Raw genomic sequence first — 19,748 nt, 5'->3', positions numbered from 1 at the left:
TGCAAAGTCTTGCCTCCCACGGACTTGTACCATCCCGTGCTACCTCACCATTGCCAAGGCAAACTGATGTTACCTTTGTGCCGCACTTGTGCCGAAACGTGCAACCAAGATCAGCCTTGTCAACACACCCAGGAAGAACGTGCCTTGACGGGAACGTGGGTTAGCGTGGAATTGTTCAAAGCTCTGGACATGGGATACCAACTGTAAGAAGTGTACGAAATTTGCCACTTTCCCAAGACACAACAATACCACAAGGGTGACCCCACTCAGAAAGGCATTTTCGCAGACTACGTGGATGCCTTTTTGAAACTGAAACAAGAAGCCAGCGGCTATCCTTCCTGGTGTCACACTTCCGAAGACCAAAAGACATTCAAAGAGAAATGCTATGAAGAAGAAGGTATTCCTTTAGACCACATCGAGAAAAACGAAGGCAGGCAATCGTTTGCCAAAGTGATGTTAAACTGCTTGTAGGGTAAAATGGCACAACGACCGTGTTTACCCAAGACGGAATATTTGACAGAACCTTCCCGCTACTTCCAGATGATTCACGACAAAACCAAATATATGAAACACGTGGACGTCGTTCGTGAGGATTTGATCTTGGTCAATTACGAAGAAGATCTGGACTTTGTAGAAGCCGACCAATTTGGAAATGTCATCATTGCGGCTTATGTGACAGCCCATGCTCGCTTAAAATTGTACGAAGCTTTAGAACTGTTAGGGGATCGTGTCCTGTACTTTGACACGGACAGTTGCATCTACATCGAGCGACCGGGTCAGCAACACCCTAACATCGAAGGAGACCGTTTAGGAGCCTGGACAGACGTACACCCCGACGACAAGTTTCTAAGCTTCGCGAGTGACGGTCGTAAAAATTACGGCTACCAATACCGGGACAAACAAGGAGAAGTGCACACGGAGTGCAAAGTGAAAGGACTGACTCTGAAATATCGTACCAGTCGAGTGGTCAACTTTGGGGTATTGAAAGAAGCCTTGCAATCGGGAGAGGATGGAAACTTTAAAGTGACCACTCACCAACCGAACAAGATTGTACGTTTACCCACTCACCACATCGTCAGTCGACCCCTGGAAAAAATCTATCAAATCGTGTACCAGAAGTGAGTGAGACTTCCCAATCACTTTACGTTGCCGTACGGTCACATCGATATTGGTCAGCATATAAATAGGGACAACGTCCAAGACCAATAGTTCATTGTCACTACCAAGACCAATCGACAAAAATGAATCCTTTCAAACAGCAAGTATAGAGCGTAAGACTGAAGTCCAACGAGAAACTCGGGTGTGATTCTATGCCTCACGATCACATCACCAATGCAATACCACATCTTAGTTGTTATGTACTAATGCCATGACAAACTACGTGTAACCAGTGAAACTTCCAGACCACAAAACTTTACCTTATGGACATGCTGTTATCACCCAGTATAAAAAGGGACGACTTCCAAGAACGACACTTCATTGCGAGGATAAGCGACGAGAAAGATGAATAACTCAACGCAGAAGAAAAAAGAGAAGGAACAAACATCATTGACTTCTTTCACCACCATACCGTCATAGCAAATTGCGTTCAAGAAGGGAAAGGATTCAATAGACCTAAAGGAGTATTTTAGCATCCAAATGACCCAGACAGCGACCTCGAGAAAATTTAGAACGACAACTTAACACCTACACGGTGAAATTTAAAGACTTCGCGTCTGATGTTCCAGCCGAGGAAGTATCAGGTTTCATTACGGATCTACTTGACTCACTGTTAGAGGAACTCAAATGTCATTGCCAAGTCAAAGATGAAGGTCGTTTGAGCCTATCTATGTATCATGACAGTTTGAACTCGCCTGTATGTCTCGGATTTAGCACACCTGCAGAAATAACTTCTTCCAAACTTTTGAGGGCTATTGAAGACGTGTGGTCGGTGAGAGAAAAATTTGACATCACCGATGGAAAAGTGACTATTCACATGGCATATGTTGTACCTCCATGGGAAGAAGGCGATCACTGTTCTTGATCTGCTTACCGATAAGTGTACCTAGCACGATGGACGTAACAGCAGATTTACGACTGACAGGGAATACGAGATGGGAAACATCTATGCTGAGACACAAGTGGTAGCTGACCAGATTTTAAACAACGTGTGTGACGGATAGAGAGACAAACACGAACTTTCCCTTATTTGATTGTTTGTTACTTGTTTTGTTTTAGCTTTTTCTTATAAACGAACATTTAATGTAAATTCGTTGCATATGAAGTGATTTTAGAAAGGAGTGGACGTTAATTTTAAACATTAGTTTACTAGAGTCAATAACTAAACAACTCGCAAATATGTTTCTTTTATGTTCAAATGTTTATGTATTTAATGGATAGTGCTTAGACCAAAGCACAGGCCAGAGAGCCCATGTATATATGTACTTGAATAAATGTTTTGAACCCATACAACAGACTTTTTTTTATCGAGTCTCTATTCTATCTGTGAGTCTTTCTTTAGAATATTTATGTCCTCTTTTCTGTGTGTTTGAATGTATATTTGTTTGTTTCTGTATGTCTATGTTTGTCCCTATCAACCCTTTGTCCCTACAAATACATTTCACCCTATAAAAGGTTTTGACCCTATAAACCTATGACGTTACCAATGTTTAATTCCCATTGATCCCCGGGTGACATTCCCATGTTCAATTTCCATGTTCAATTCCCCTTGACGCTCTACAGTCCCATCCATGTTAAAATGCCCCATGTTAAATTCCCATTGTCGCCAGAGTGCATGGACCGTTTTTGCATGGTAAAGTCCCTTGTCGCTAGGGTGGCCCCATTTACTACTCCTCTGTTATCCAAATATTTTATCAAGACCCACACGATATCTTGTTCTAGGATCATGCAAATTTATTGTTATAAATCCATGCGGAGTAGCTTGCGCTAGTGAAAAGAAATTTCTGAATTTGTTTATATCCATGTTACCGCTCCACCAAGTTTGATGTGTGTCTACGCCATTAAACACAACTAAAATATTACAGTTGTCTCTGATAACTTTTGGTATTTGTGTATATCGCTGAGTAACATAGATCACATCTGTATTTTTATGTCTACCACGAGAAAATATTCTGGCTGGATTTGATTGTTTATCTAGCTTCACATCATCATACACAACTAAATTATTAATAAATCCGTCTAAAACATCAACAGACGGTGCTTCATCAATATCGGTTATAAACTCAATAACATCATTATCTTCGTCCAGTAATCTTGCGTTTTCATTGAAATCTTTAAGTACATCATAACACTTCTGATCATCAACGGATGATGCTACTAAATATAATTTATCCCATTTCAACCATCTCATTATCAGATTAAATAATAACTGCGTCTTACCCGATCCAGATGGTCCTATGATAATCATTCTGATGGAATTCGGTAGCGCAGGATGGTGTTTAACCGGCTCTCGCTGCCGAGATGCTGAGAAATGAATTATATCCATATATTTTATAACATGAATTTATATTGCTTACGCTGTAGATCTAAAACTGCAACTACTGATTTAGCTACGGTTACAACAAAAAATAAAAAAATAGCGTATGGTGGAAAATGTTCTGCGTGCGGTAGAAAGAATCTTTCGTTTTTACCTAATAAGCGCGGTGGTGATATTGCTAATTTGATGTCAAAGTTTCCAGGTACTCCATGGGCTAAATACTCAGGAGAAAAACATCTACCAGGATATAATTATTGCGGTCCTGGTACTCGACTCGATATCAGACTTGATAATCAAGATCAACCAAAACCAGGCGAGGAACCAGTAAACGCTATTGATAAAGCTTGTCATGTTCATGATGTTGCGTATAAGAGTAAAAATCTACAAGACAGACATATTGCAGATGTGAAATTAGTTCATGCGCTAGATTCCATAAAAAAATAAAAATATCAGAGAATCATTAACTAATTGGTTATTAAGATCCGCGATGAAAGGTAAAGTAGCGTTTGGGTCTGGTAGTATATAATGGAATCGATTTATTAGTCACCAGAAGGATACTGGAAAGGTAAAGCAGCAATTAGTAAACTTGCTGATGCAGCAGCGGTTAAACATTCTACTGCTAAAACGTGGCTATCCAAACAAGCAATATGGCAAATTTACCTAACACCACCGAAACAAATTCAAGTACGCGTATTTCGATGTTAATGTTCCTAATGAAGTTCATCAAGCTGATATTCTGTTTTTACCACATGATACTGTACGTAGAAAAACGTACAAGTACGCGCTAACCGTTGTTGATGTTGCAAGTAAAGTTTAAAGATGCAGAACCGCTATCAGCGAAAACATCATCTGAAGCATCCGATGCGTTTGAACGAATTTATCAACAAGGACCATTACGATGGCCGCAATTATTACAGGTTGATCCTGGTAAGGAATTTCTTGGTCTAGTATCATCGTTGATGAAACAACATAATACCAAACTACGACGAGGGCATACTGCAATTCATCGTCATCAGGCAATTGTTGAGCGATTTAATCGAACACTTGCTGAGCGGTTATTTGGATATCAATACGCTAAGGAATTTACTCAAGATAAAAGATCTCGCTAATGGGTTGCAAGATTACCAAGCGTGATAGCTGCATTAAATAATGAGATTACACGAACAACCAACATGAAACCCATTAATGCAATTACAAAAAAAAACATACCAACACAACGAAAAGATATTGAAAAACAAAAAATATTGGATGATGTTACAGTTAGATATTTATATGAACCGGGTGAACTTGAAGGTGGTAAAGCGAGAGCGACTGATCCTATTTGGAGTGTTACCACACACAAAATATCCACCGTGACAAGATCCTCAGGTAGACCTGCAATCTACAGATTAGATTCAGCTGCTCCTCGGCGTGGATTTGTACGTGAACAACTACAAATAATCCCCGAGGATACATAGCTACCACCGCGATCACTTAACTAGCGCCAAGGGTGCCAGCACCCCGACGACAATTACACTCGAGACAGGTCAACATCACATTTTCTCGTGTATGACCGCGATTATTATCTTTTCTGTCTACGGTAAATTGTCTTGAATCATTACTCGAATACCTCCACAGCATTATACAATTACAACTTGCGCAATGATTATTCTGCTGCTGTTTTAACTCAATAATAAATTCAACATCAAGATCAAAGTCGCGTTTATTTTTTTTATCAGATTGTTTGTATCCGATTAATTTTTTTTCTTATTATATCATCATCGATGATGTTAAATTTATTAACGATTTCAGGAATTATAATTCTCTGTAATTGAGATATTTTTCTCACCCTTGATACCGCTAAATAAACTAAATTTGACCACTCGATACGATCGTCTACAATCCAAACTCGTGTATCGGAAATAGTTAATCCCTGAGACGAGTGGATCGTCATAGCGTATCCAAACGCCCATGGAGATTTGTCAGCACGTAATGCATCTTCGACAGCACTGATATCAACAGCGACAATATAATTTAATACGAGATTTTGCTTTTCAGTCTGTCCTGGAATATCAACATTAATATTCTGTTTTCGTGTATCTGATAGTCTATAACACAACGGTACGAGTAATTCTGAATATTTTTCTTTATGCAGCTGGAATAACTGCTGTTGTAAAACGTCTCTGATTATTTTACTGCTTGCTACTATCAAATCGTTGGGTGTCCATAAATTTAAAAAATCGTTCATTGAGGTCTCTGAGATCACTCCACGTATTATTTCACACTGAATTTTGTTTGATTGTAATCTGATTAATTTTTTAAACTCCTTTAAATTTGCATCGAGAGGTCTATGATCATCATCTATTTCTTCGTAATAATCAACGAAATTTTTTAACCAATCATGTGAAGATGGTCCAACAAAAGGCGGCGGTTGACCATGATCGCCACACATTATTATAGCGGTATTTTCGCCAACAACCAATCAAGAAACGTTTTTATTGTATCCAATGACACCGTGCATAACTCGTCCCAAATAATTATTTTAGGTATATACTTTTCTCCCATTCGTTCAGGAGTCCATGTATCGACGCGCCACCGAAAGGATCTATGATACGTGCACGATTGTACTTGCCGTTGTTTCATCTCCCGTGCAAGTTTATGTGTGGGTGTCAGCACGATCATATCTGAAATTCTAAAAACATTAATTGCTCGAGTCGTTTTGCCGCATCTACCAGGTCCATTGAGATATACTGTCTTATATCTAGTTATTGGATCACTCAACGATGGCGATTTCGACATTTCTGATATTTTATTACCTTTACGATAAAAATTTCTCATCGGAACATCTGCTGTTTCTGTATAATTGTGTAATATTTCCTTTTTTATTCTCCACGAACTCCATCGTTCATCATTACTTGTGAATTCCGTAATAGATTCTAAATATTTACTCGAAATATAAAACGAATCTGTTGCGACTCTGACTGCGGTCTCAGGAAATCTATTAATCATCGATAATAAATTTATAGAAACATAAGCCAACATGGAAGATCTTAGATGGGTATACTGTGGGGAGACATCATTTATGTAACTAACGATCGTACCCAATTTTGTTCCGTCGGATAAATAAACACTTTCTCGATTTACAAGTATATTTCTCGCTGTTGTATCAGCAATTATAAAATCGTACTCGGCATCATCTAGAATTAATCGTGCGTGATGTCTTTTATGATCATATGCACCACCTTGAGTAAATTTACCTATAATTTTTCTACCGAGATCTTTTGCGGTTTTGAGTTTAATCTCGAGAATTTTAGGAGTTTCTTTGATAATATCATCTTCGGAAACACCAGGACATTTTTCCATTAATTCCTTAACAACTTCATTGAGACTGATAGAATCTGACATGGGCGTGATATGATATAATCGCCTCACTGACAACCAACGATGTCAGTACAGCACAATCTAGCATATATCGTAATAAAACTATACGCACCCAACGTTTTTCACAAAAATGTCTGCCAAACCAAACATAATAAATCTTGTGAAGATTTTCGTTAAGCTCGAATGTTTCAACACAAGTGAATCCAGTCAGATCAAAATCAGGTAATGGTCCATTAACTGCCACTCGCGTCATCTCGTTTGTAGGGTGACCAAATCTTTTAAAGTACACAGAACAATCTCCGTATCCTAGAAAACTTCCGGATAACATGCAACCATATCAACCGAGATAACATCATTGTAATTATACTTGGTATTCCACAATCTAACTTGCGCGTACGTCTTCAAGTAAATCAAATTGTGTTGGTTTCCATAAAAAAATTCTCTAGCGAAATGAGCCGCAACAGATGGAACGGTAAAGCAATTAGTTAGTAATTTGTCAGTATTTTCCGTGGAGTGCTTGCACTCTAAAAACTTCTCCGCGAGATTTTTCATCTCGTCATGGAGACATTCTGTTCGATAGATTTCACCATTTGGTCTAACAAACTGATCAAATCCACCTTCCTCATTACTTTTAAATAACCATACCGATACAGGATTGTTTTTACTTATTTCGTTGATAAAATCAAACATGTCTCCCCCCATATCTGAGGGGTAAAATCTAATAGTTCGATCACGTGGAAATATTGTTACTGCGCTGGTCCATGCGTGCGCATTATGATCAATGATATTTATTGAAGCTCATTTCGATTTATATTTTGATTCGTACAGTATTTCTCCCGTTATTGTTGATACTTTTATTGGAAATTTTAATATTTTTCCTAACTCAGCAACATCTTTTATTGTAGCACCGGTATCCTTAACTGAATCAGCCCACGAGTTTATTTTTTCACGTCTTAAATCAGTTAATCCATTTCCACGCATCGCGTTTGTAAAGTATTATATTACTCGTTCGGCTACACAATTTATTTTTGAAAATTTCATGGGTGTCAGTTTATCAACGTTGGGTTTTTTATTTATCTCATAGATTCCATAAATAACTGCTGTTACAGGATACGCTCGCTCATAATACGGTTTGTCAATACCCGTCAACAGACCCGGTCTGGAATTTTTACTTAATATGGCAATTTTATTATTACCAAGGACAGGATCATGTTTGTCACGGATAATCCAACTACCTGTTTCTGTTAGTACAATAAATTTTACTCTGAAGAAATATTTTTGATTGCCCTCGTATTCAGTGATGTAGTTAATGATAGTTGCCGCTTGCTTGTCATTCATTGTGGCGTCCTTGACAGTATTACGTATAATCTTGAACGTTGACCATACATGAGATGCAGCATCTGTGTAAAATTCTTTCTTTGGCGTCGTGAATTTTATTGATCAAACTTTTATTTTTCGGATCAACCAAATCTCGTACTGGTAAGTTAGGAGATAGTCTGTCGAGATTAAATTTATATTTAGAAGGCCTAGTGTGGGATAATCTCTCAAATTCGTTCATATAATTAAAACAAATATTTAAATAAAGAATATTATATATACAATGAATCAGTGCATTTGGCTCATGATCGGTTCAGTAAATCGATGTAATAAATTCTGTAGAGGTGAATTTTGTTGGATGCACTTATAAAATATACGGGAGGAAGTCTAGGACCAATACCATGTCTGCGATGTGGTGTTGGGGTGCGAGGAAAAACAGAATTATGTGGAAAGTGTGGTGGAAAACGGTTCAAAGAACTTAAAAGATATTATGACAAAAAAAATAATAATAGTGAAAACGCTATAAAATCCGTGGAGGATTATATATCAAGATTTCAGACAAACAATGATTTAAACAAATAATATTATTGTATAAATGGAGCAAAATAAATTTGTCCCACATCCTACAATAACAAACTATGAATCAGATCATAATGGTGTCATTAGACACTGTAGGTTTTAGAGACCGGTTGGTTATATTACTAATGCTGGTTATCTAATGTTTACTGTTGGGAAGAAACATTATCATTGTCATCGTTTCATCTACGAATGTTTCTTCAGAGGGATCAAAGACGGTCTTGTAATCGATCATACTGACGGGGATACTCAAAATAATAGTTCATCCAACCATCGAGTTGTCACACAAAGCGTGAACTCTGCATGTGGTAATACTGGAAGATGTAAGACAGTTTCTAGAAGGGCGGTAAATTCCACAAACACAGAAACTGGCGAAGAAATTATATTTCGTTCGATATGTTCTGCTGCAAAATACTTTGATATTCACCCGTATTCAGTACAAAAAGTAGCAGAAAATATATATAAAACCGATTTCTCAAAAAAATATAAACAGAAAATCACCTTTCAGTATTGTTAACTATCATCACCACCACGAATTATACTTATTAACTATTTATTTTTTTTGGTCAGAAATTATCATTATAATACTACTTATTTTTTGACTCACGAAAGGGAGGTAATTTTATGATCATCGGTATATGGTCATAATCATCTACATACCCGTTTATGGTTTCTAACTTACAAAAATATACAGTTCGTGTATTTTTCTGTTCTATTCGTGAAACATTTAGAACAGCGCACTTCACATAGACAAAACATGAAATACATGTATATTTCATCTAAACTACAGAAAACCGAGCGCAGTATGACATGTATATTCCAGCTTACTGAGTGCAAAATCCAGCGTCTAGTCTGTATCGATCACATCGGGTTAATTTTAGATCTACAGTACAGTACATGGATCCTGCATGTATTTACTAGATTACAGAAATACGTGTATAATAATGTTTGGAATTAAAAATTAGTTGCATTTTTCTTGTTCAGTGCAGAAATATAATGCGAGATTGTGTACGTATGTGTGATTATTTATTTTTCTTTTTTTATCGAGTAATATTAACAACTAAATACTCCCTTTGACTATATTCTTCACGGATAGAGATTTACGAATGGAAAATCTCGTAATATATATTTCTCCATTGAACAGTTATAGAGAGGATGGAAAAATCTAGCAGTTAGATGATCTGGACCAGATGTTCTATCATAGATGGCGTGGATCATAAGCGGTATAGTAAATAGGAAATTCCTTAATCCAGCTTTATAAATCTAACTTGTTTGGTGAGAATATATTGTATAAATGTATTTCTTGAATTCAGAATTGTATTTTGAGCAAAAATATTTTAAATTAGTTCGTTTTCAATGATTATTAGCTATATATTAACTTCCGAAACATATGTTTGTAAGAATATTCTATAGCTCAATCGGTATCGTATTGGACTGTGACGCTCGCGGTCCAGGATCGAATCCCCATGGCTGACAACTGGTCGGTGGTGCGCATAATTGCGATTTTTATAATAATTGGGGGGAACCACAACAAGCCCCTCCGCTCAGCAAAATCTCAACCACATATCAACTGGTGGTTGATACATATTTTCGTATCACCCACGGGTTTGATTATTGTGGGTGGGGTCTACTGAGCGTATATGTTTGTGATGTCCTTTATTTATTATATATATTCATTTCATTGTATATATCCATTTCATTGTACTGTCCTTCGTTCATTGTATATACCCATTCCATTGTATATATCCATAATCTGAGTTCGCTAAGACACTCGATAGGGGCTCGTCATTCATTGTATATATCCATTTCATTGTATATATTCATTGTATATGTTGTGCCGTCCTTGAAACATCCGCCGAACTCGCTAAACACTCGATAAGGGTTCTATAGGGATAATTTTTTTTATTTTAAAGATTTATATATTATATAATGAACTATGAAAATATCAAAGACATTATTTCTGCTATTAAAAAACTAGAAGAAAATGCAATTAATATATCTGATGAACTAAATCCTGAAAAAAATAATATCTGATTTTGAAACGTTAGAAGAACTTAAAAATGAAAATAAGTATGTTCTATCATCTCAATATAAGTTCATAAAGCGGATTCAGGCAGCTATGTTTCAGTCACTGGCTATGGTGAACGATGATCGAGTAAATGAATTTATTCCTCTTTCTGTCGCAGTAGAAAAGGTCAGATCGGGATTATCCAGCGAGTCGAAACGAAAAAAACAATCAGTACCCGCATAAGATACTTAAGAAAAATTATGTCAGCGGCTAACGACCAAAGCAACCCTGAGTAGTAATATAAAATCTGATTAATTTCCCTCATTGTATATCACATCAGAATTAATAAACTGATTAATTTACATAAAAAAATAAAATATTTCAGAATAATAATAAAATATTTTTTGGAAAACTGATTTGTATACTTTTGAGTAGCAACCACCCCATCAAAATTACAAATCTGATTGATTTGTATACATTTAAGTAGCAGTCACCCCATCAGAATTAATAAACTGATTGATTTGTGTACTTTTAAGTAGCAATCACCCAATCAGAATTAATAAATCAATTGATTTGCACACTTTTAAGTAGCACTCACCCCATCAGAATTAATAAACTTATTGATTTACATAGAAAATAAAATATTTCAGAATAATAATAAAATATTTTTTTGTAGTATTTTTTGGAAAACTGATTGATTTACATAATTTTCAGTACCAACCACCCCATCAGAATTAATAAACTGATTGATTCGTATACTTTTATGTACCAACCACCCCATCAGAATTAATAAACTGATTGATTTGTATACTTTTGAGTAGCAACCACCCCATCAGAATTAATAAACTGATTGATTTACATAATTTTCAGTACCAACCACTCCATCAGATTTATTCATAAAAAAATAAAATATTTCAGAATGATACTAAAAATATTTCAGAATAATAATATAATATTTTTTTGGTAGTATTTTTTGGAAAACTGATTGATTTGTATACTATTAAGTACCAACCACCCCATCAGAATTAATAAACTGATTGATTTGAATAACTTTTAGTACCAACCACCCCATCAGAATTAGCAGACTGATTGATTTGTATAATTTTCAGTACCAATTACCCCATCAGAATTAACAAACTGATTGATTTGTATAATTTTAAGTACCAACCAACCCATCAGATTGATTCATAAAAAACAAAATATTTCAGAATAATAATAAATTATTTCAGATTGTACAAAATTGATTAATTTGTGTAATTTATTCCATCAGTGATTATATTTATTTATTTATTCTAAAATATTATTTTTTTAAGTTGATCGAGTTTAATACAGGAGTGTGTATAATTTAGAATCTGATCTGTTACGAAGGATCTCGATAATATGTTCTCGACGGAGCTCATCTAACTGTTCTTGTGTTAATAAGAAATCCTCGCTTCCGTATTCATCAATAACTAAATTAACGTTAAATTGCTCTGTGTTCTGTGAAAACGCTGTTCTGATGGCGTTTTCAAGTACTTCTTTGTTATGTATAAAAACCCTCACGTGCTGGTACATTATATATTTACTGGATTAATTAAGATTTCACATACAGATTTATCACAAGCTCTTCTCCACGTAGGTCAGTTAAGCGATTAAGGTGGTCTGTGAGCTTAAAATTTATTCGTGTCAACATATTATTGTGACACCGCAGATACACAGGATTAGTTGGTTCTTGCACGATTAAACTTCCAGGGGATACTTGTGGTGTGAATGTATATAAAATATATCCTTGTTGAGCCTGATTTGATTTTCCGAGATCTATTTGATAGCTACCATCGACTACGTCACAAACCAGATTGACCACGATCGTGCTAGTTATATTAACGATTCCTGGAGATACGTGCCTGCCGCCGCCATGTGGATCGTTATTATATGAGAACAGTTGGAGGTGGTGCTAGTTTTCTCCATGCATCGAGCATTTTAGGAAAATATTCATCAATGACATCACTGACAGATTTCTCTGAGCGTCCGGGTCATAATCGGGAAATTTGAGCGTCGGTATATCAGATTCCTTGATTTTATATTTATCAATTAAAATTTTTTTTGAAGCAGGAGATGATTTTAAAATTAGATCTATAATTTTGTTGTGATTGCGTTCTATAGCTTCTGCGATATAATTCAGAATTTCTATTTGTTTGATAATTTCCCCCTCGTGTCTCGTGGGATGTTATATCGAAAAGAAACTCAGTGAGGCGTTCACGTAGTTTATTTAGTTGATCTTTATGATCAAGATTGGAACTGTCAACAGTTCTTTTAATATCTTCTTCATTAATATAGCCACGGAGTTTACTTTCTGGTAAAGCTGAAAATAAGCCACCACTATAACCAATTAAATCATCCAAACTAATATCCCAAGTTCGAGGTCCACGCCACCACCACCAAAAATCTGTCATTTCAATATCGTGACTAGAGCTACCTGTTGACGTAAAATCAGATTTTTCTGGTTCTGGTGGTCCTTCATACACGGGGGGAACATCCGGCCAACCTAGTACGGATCTTATCGTAGATTGATAGATATCAACGGCATAATCAGGATAATGTATCTCAACCGTCGAAGATAGCGTCGGCTCATGAACGTTAATCGATATTTTTGCTTCCTTTCCTGTTATTGATTTTATTCTACGTTGAAATTCCTCATTGATTTGTTCGATCTCATAACTACCAGTGGGTATTCCAACATCTATCCAGGCCGGAGTACCATCAGGTTTGTTCTTGTTATGAAATACAAGTAAATTATTTGCTGGTGTACCATGAAATGATATTGATCTGATATTTGGCCAGCTGTAATATACGCCTAATTGCGCTAGTGCTATTTCTTTTACTGGAATTGCAGTAGGAAAGTTAATACTAAATTCAGGATTAGATGAACTTACCGAGATCATCGTTATCTTTGGCGGAGTTGTATTAGTCACGATCTGCTGAAGTAATTCTGTCATTATTAGTACTTATGTCTTTAATACCGATACCTTCCTCATATATTTTAGTCATCATTGAAAACTCGAAATCAGATATAATTCCATCACTGAGACTCGCTGAAAACAACGAAGATAACTTCGAGTATGCGACCGTCGCTGTATGTAATCTTATCATGTAATCGGATAATTTTTCATTCGTGCAGGTACATATTTTTTTTGCAATGATATTAAGCACACCTGCAGTAGTTGCTGCTGCTGAAATACAAATAGTTACGGCTACTGGCGCCATCATTGTCACCGCTGATAATATAACACCTGTTTCAGCAACAACAGAGGATACTGAATAAACAATCACATCAACGATAACTAATCGTTGTCGATATTCTTTTTACTTTTACTGTATATTGTTCGACTCGATCTTTTAATGCTGCCTGCCATTCACGCACTTGATTGTACCTGTATTGTGCACCATCCATATATTTTTTATGCAGTAAATAATTGCGGTGTTTCAGCTACAAATTCCAAACACCACCAGCAAGATGTTGCGTTTAATATCTTATCAGCTGCTTCCAAAATAAATATTTCTTCGGTTCCGCTATTTAATATAACAGATACAACCCCGGAAAACTTATCGGTTGAATGACGCCATAGAAACGTTGTAAATATTTAAAATTTTGCAGCACTGAAAATAGATAACCTGTACACGCCAGTGACTGTTGCGGTATATTTGATAGTTTTATTTTGCTGCGACCATGTTGCGAATCCAGATGATACAGTATATACGATGTTTGTAATATGCCCTGGAATTATTCCGGCTGAAATTTTAATCAGACTGGTTTTGTTAACGATATCAGGAATCCCCGCTACGATATCCTGCTGTGTTTGTTTGATCGTGTCGATGTTCATCTTGATATCAGAAAGTTTCATGTCGATGACGGGAGGATTTCCAAAGAAATTATCCATAGATTCATCGGTTTTTAGATGGTTTCTGCGAAATCTTCCAAAAGCGCCTACGTGAACGTCATACTCGACCCGCAACGTGGATAATTTACTATCTACGTTGTCGACGTATAGTTTGTTTGCGACGTCGTTGTCAGATTTTGGAGTTATAACAGCTGTTATTTTGTTTCCTTTCATGTTGAGTTCACCCGTCATTGTGTCGCCGGTGTTTTTCACGCGATTAGCAATACTTGTTGTAATTTGATCTCTGATGGTTATAAACGATATACTTGAATCCCTGATTTTTCCGCTGTCAGTAAACACAGGTATATTATCCGTGACACCACCGAGTACTCGTCGAACTATATCATTCCATTTAATATTGCTCGTTTTTAGTTTACCATATGGATCTTGAAAAATAACAACCTCATCTGGGTCAACTCCAGCAAGATTCATGATATCAGCGAGATCATCTTTAGTCGCGTACTTTGACAGATCAATATCGCCGGGTTTTTTCTCAACGTGTGAAGATCTTCTTCCGTAAATATCAACCATTATAATCTAAAGATCTGTTGAAAACGCTTTACACGTGACGAATCGGTTGCTTGTATAATCATGCACGACTTTATGTGGCGGTTTGGATGATTTTGATACAGCGTCAAGTACATTAATTACTTCACGGCCACATATTGGCGGATCTGTCATTGTTTGTGTGGGTAGCGTTGAATACCAAACTTGCGCGTGGAGTGGTGCAACATACTTAATAAATTCAACAGGTGGAGCTAACCCGTATGAATCAAAATAAACAATTCCACGTGGATCAACCGCGTATGATACCCAATGAATACCGGGTCCTGAATTTGAGTCGAGATTAATAATACCTGTTTCGAGTTTGTTTGGTTGTTTTGGTAACTGATCTCGCATAAAAACACCTCTAAAGTTTTTTATTTTTAATTTTTTAGCAACATCAAGTAAACCAAAATTTGATGCTGAAATATCTAACGTGGAAGCCTCAGACCTCTTCCCCAGCGAGATCCCGGTAATCTTAGACCGCGTCCCTTTTTTGTATCCATTTCCAGTTGCTTTCTTTAGAGCCATTCCAGCAGCTGTTCCAACAGCACCTAACGCGGATGCTTTTGCTACAGATGGAGCAGCAGCAGCTATTAACCCTGGAATAGCCGCGAGAAATGGAAATATACCACCCGTTTTAACCATGTATTTGATGGCGCTCGGAGAAAGATGTAATTGAACTCCGGTTTGTGATTCTAGGGCTTTATCGAAATGTTTAATCTGATTATTTGTCAACGATAATTTGTTTGAACCACCACCCATCTGATCTCGTTTTAGTGATATTTTAGTTCCGCATTTGCTGGTGTTTTTTGATTGAAGCTTTTTGACCTGACCAGGAGTCAGAGTAACATTAACATGACTATACGACATTTTTATATAAATAATATTTTTCTAAATAACATGATCAAAGATTTTCCACTGGTGCATCAACGACTCTCATTCGACCACTACCACCTTCAAGTAACATGGCTTTATCGCTGAGTATAACAGCGATTGCTCTATAATTAGCACCACCTGTATTTAATGTTGCTTTAAGATGTATATCAACGACAGATTGTTTTGACAGATCAAGATGATCCAGTGAAAAATAATAAATCAGATACAAAGTTCTGAAATCATATTGTGATATTTGCAACCCAGTATCAACATTTTGATCACGGCCCATGAATGACATTAAACGATGATATGCACGTCCTATATGATTCTGTTCATAATTTAGCTGTATATTCTCTGTTGGTTCTTGTTGTCCGTTTATCCGTAAAGAAATATCTGTGATACCTAGTTTATCAAATATCATATGAGAGTGAGTTTGATCACCTAATCGATTAGTTTCCTGAAACGCAATAAAAATATGTCGCGGTGCAGAAACACCCTGTTGTGATGCTATATGCCATGTGAACTGACCGTTAACGTTAGTTTGCATACTGTCTGTGCTTGTTGTTAACCATGACAACAAGGATTTACCACCAGTGTCCATGAAAGAAATTAATTTTTGTTCTACTGCGATCGTTTGAGTCATTACCGGCATCCATAGTGAAATTTTCGATAGTACTACTTTACCAGCATCACCAATAGGTCTCCACAGAGCATCGTTATCATCACCCTTTCTTACAAGAATAACCTTCAACAAAATCCAAAAATATGCGATAGTGGAATTGCACATGAGAATCTTCTATTGTCTCCTAGCAACATATTTCAACGCGCTGCAAATCCCAAGTTGAAATTTTCACCAGAACCATGAATCACTGGCCACACATCAACATCAGCATTATCGGCAAAATTTCTTGGTCGTCTTATATTATACGGATTGCTTTCAGGGTGATCAGAATTATCTTTCACAAACATCATTGTAGGACCTGCTGATCTGTATAATCATCAGAATATCTTGCTAATCCTATTATTGTTGTAGCAACGTCGACATCTTTCTGAATCGATTTGATATTTTTTCCATCGATCATATAAGTGGCGCTATCAAACAGTGCCATGATCCCGTTGTTGACAAAACCAACTTTTACTGCATTTCTGTAATTAGTATCATCCGTTTTTACAATTGTACCTTCTACCTCAAGAAAAGCCTCAGCGGGTAAAAAGTATCTACTTGTGTCATGAACTTGTAATTCAATTCTTCCACGTTGATTTGGTATTCGTGCTTCATAAGAATAAAACTGATAATCACGTACCGATTCATCTTTAAGGACAGGTGCTTCCATGTCAAATGCTTCATCGGATTCACGTTTAAACATTTTATTATAATTATTTTCGTCTAACACGAAAACCGGGTTTAGAAACTCCACTCCCTGATATCATGCTTGAAATATTATTCCCTGGTTCACCGGGTCCTTGATCTGTTAACGCCGCTAGTTTTTGATTTGCAGCCTGATTTATTATTTTACTGACATCTGCGGGCATCACTTCAGTACTTGGTAATTTTACCGGTTGTTGTTTTCGTCGCATTAATCGTGCTAGTCTATCTTTGACTGCCGAGAACGCATTACCAGCAACATTGACAATTGCTCCAGGGGCTTTATCACGAACAATATCAATAGCTTTCATCGATAATTGTTTTGCAACAGGGTGCTGCTTTTGGAGCTATCCTTGTAAATAATCCCTGTACAACATCACCAAGTCCATCTCCGTAAGTAGCTCTGTAGATTGGTAATCGTGAGTTTACCGCTCTGACCTGTACGGGTTTACGATGATTATTATGTATGATCATCTTATTTTATTTGCTATTTATCTAACAACTAGTCACTATAATCATCAACAAGTTTATCGATAAGTTCTCGGTAAACTCCGATATCCATAATACCGCCTTGAAATAATCGCCGACAAATATCAGCTGCTTCATTAATTATTTCTGGTGAGTTATTTCCGGCACGTTTTACTCCTATGAGAACTTCTAACCGTGACACATCATTAATGACATTATCAGGACAAACAAAATCATCTCCCAGACCACTGCCAGTAGCTCCTTGTCCTGATTTCTCAGGTGATGTCGCTCCAAACATTTCTTTAATTTTCGACATCAGCGGTGAATAAGACTGTTTTTGTTCTGTTCGTTGCAGAGGTGGAGGAAGTTGATACTGGGGGGATTTTCCTCGTTCTAGTTGTCTTTTCTCTTTATAAAGTGTGTTTACTTCTTCATAAAGAGTATCATATTCTGGACCTTTAGCTTGTTTTTTGTTTGTATATACGCGATATATCCATTTAATAAGATCTTCATTTTTTACTTTTTCATGACGGGGGTTTAAAAAACCAGATTTGTCAGATATATAATCTAATATTTTTTCGGGTAATTTTTCTCTTTCAGTCTTTTTAATTTCTTCAACAACCCCTTCTCTGAATCTTGCAATCAATTTGATATCTTCTTCTACTGGTTTAGGTTTAGATTTAAGTTCTTTTTCCACGCCGGTGACTTCAGTACGAAGTTTTCCAATACTTTCAAGTATTTCCTCACCAACAGGTGGAGGCTGGGCCGCAGCTATATCAACTGGAAAATCTCGTAAAATCTTCTTTGTCTGTTTAGTTCTTCTTGCTATTTTTTCGGTTTGTTCTGCTGTTTGTTTTGATACCGGAAGAAGCTCTTCTTTGATGACTGTTGTAACTTTCTCAGTAGCTGCAGTGACGGGCTTAAACAGTTTTTTAGTGTCTTCTTCGTACTCAACTTGTGCTTCTTGCTGCGCTTGTAGATTTTTTCTAAATGAATCTCGCACGGGAAGAATTTTTTAAATTGCTTCTAGTCTCTCTCGTGCTATTCCTGCAGTATGAGATTCTGGATGTACCATTATTTTTAATATAACAATTTTTTAATTAATAGCAGCAGCAGAGAGGGCTCGTCTACAATTCTGTTTGGGACAAACAATAACCGTAGACGTGGTATTGACCTCTATGAAGGGTCACTATTTTGTTTGTCTAAAAACAAAGGGTGACCATTCCCTATAGTGGTCTGATCGCCCTCTCTGCTGCTACGCCTTGTTTTTTTTTAAATTTAAGTCGATATGGTCCCTATCCAAGACAAATACCAAAAAAGATGAATACGACGATACCGCAGAACCCACGATATCACAGGAAGCGATTATACTGTTAATTTTAGTACATGTAATTGAAGGACGTAACTGATACCCATTTTCGAGTCAACACATACATATCGTAATATCATAATTTATTCAGTTATAGTAAGTTTTAATAAGTGATAAATTATACTGAGTTTTTAAAATGTTGGAATAATCCTTACGCATTAACAGCCTCTGCAACTTCAACCCAGGCCCTTTCCTTGTCATAGTGTGTAACTCCACCCACCCCACCACAACCTTTCAGTTTTCCAAAAATAAACTTTTCTCTTTCTAAAACATTCTGAACAAGTAAAAAAATTTCCTTTTCGTTCCAATTCCCTGATCTTTTGATATTTTCTTTGTGCTCCATAACTGACACCTACCTAGAAAAAGAAAACTCAAACCAGACGACAATAATACTTACAGTTAGCGGGAGTTCGCACGTTAATCCATGGTGATGATATGCTTAACTTCCAAGATAGAGAGTCTTCCGGTGT

At 36.6% G+C, this 19,748-nt stretch overlaps 1 protein-coding gene across 1 annotated transcript in view; it reads right to left on the bottom strand.

The window, feature by feature from the left end:
- LOC149776243 (protein mono-ADP-ribosyltransferase PARP12-like) overlaps positions 1-3,449 on the bottom strand; it is a 60,904-nt gene extending 57,455 nt beyond the window's left edge. The window contains exon 1 of the mRNA XM_089942282.1: positions 3,379-3,449. The gene's annotated coding sequence lies outside the window, so the exon portion shown is untranslated. The remainder of the gene's footprint in view (positions 1-3,378) is intronic.
- Between the last annotated feature and the right edge of the window lie 16,299 nt (positions 3,450-19,748).

The sequence above is a fragment of the Sinohyriopsis cumingii genome, chromosome 18 (genome assembly GCF_028554795.1).
Source record: "Sinohyriopsis cumingii isolate HCF-2022 chromosome 18, ASM2855479v2, whole genome shotgun sequence".
NCBI lineage: Eukaryota > Metazoa > Mollusca > Bivalvia > Unionida > Unionidae > Sinohyriopsis > Sinohyriopsis cumingii.
The sequence above is the reverse complement of the archived record's forward strand: the minus strand, read 5'-3'. Positions and strand labels throughout refer to the sequence as shown.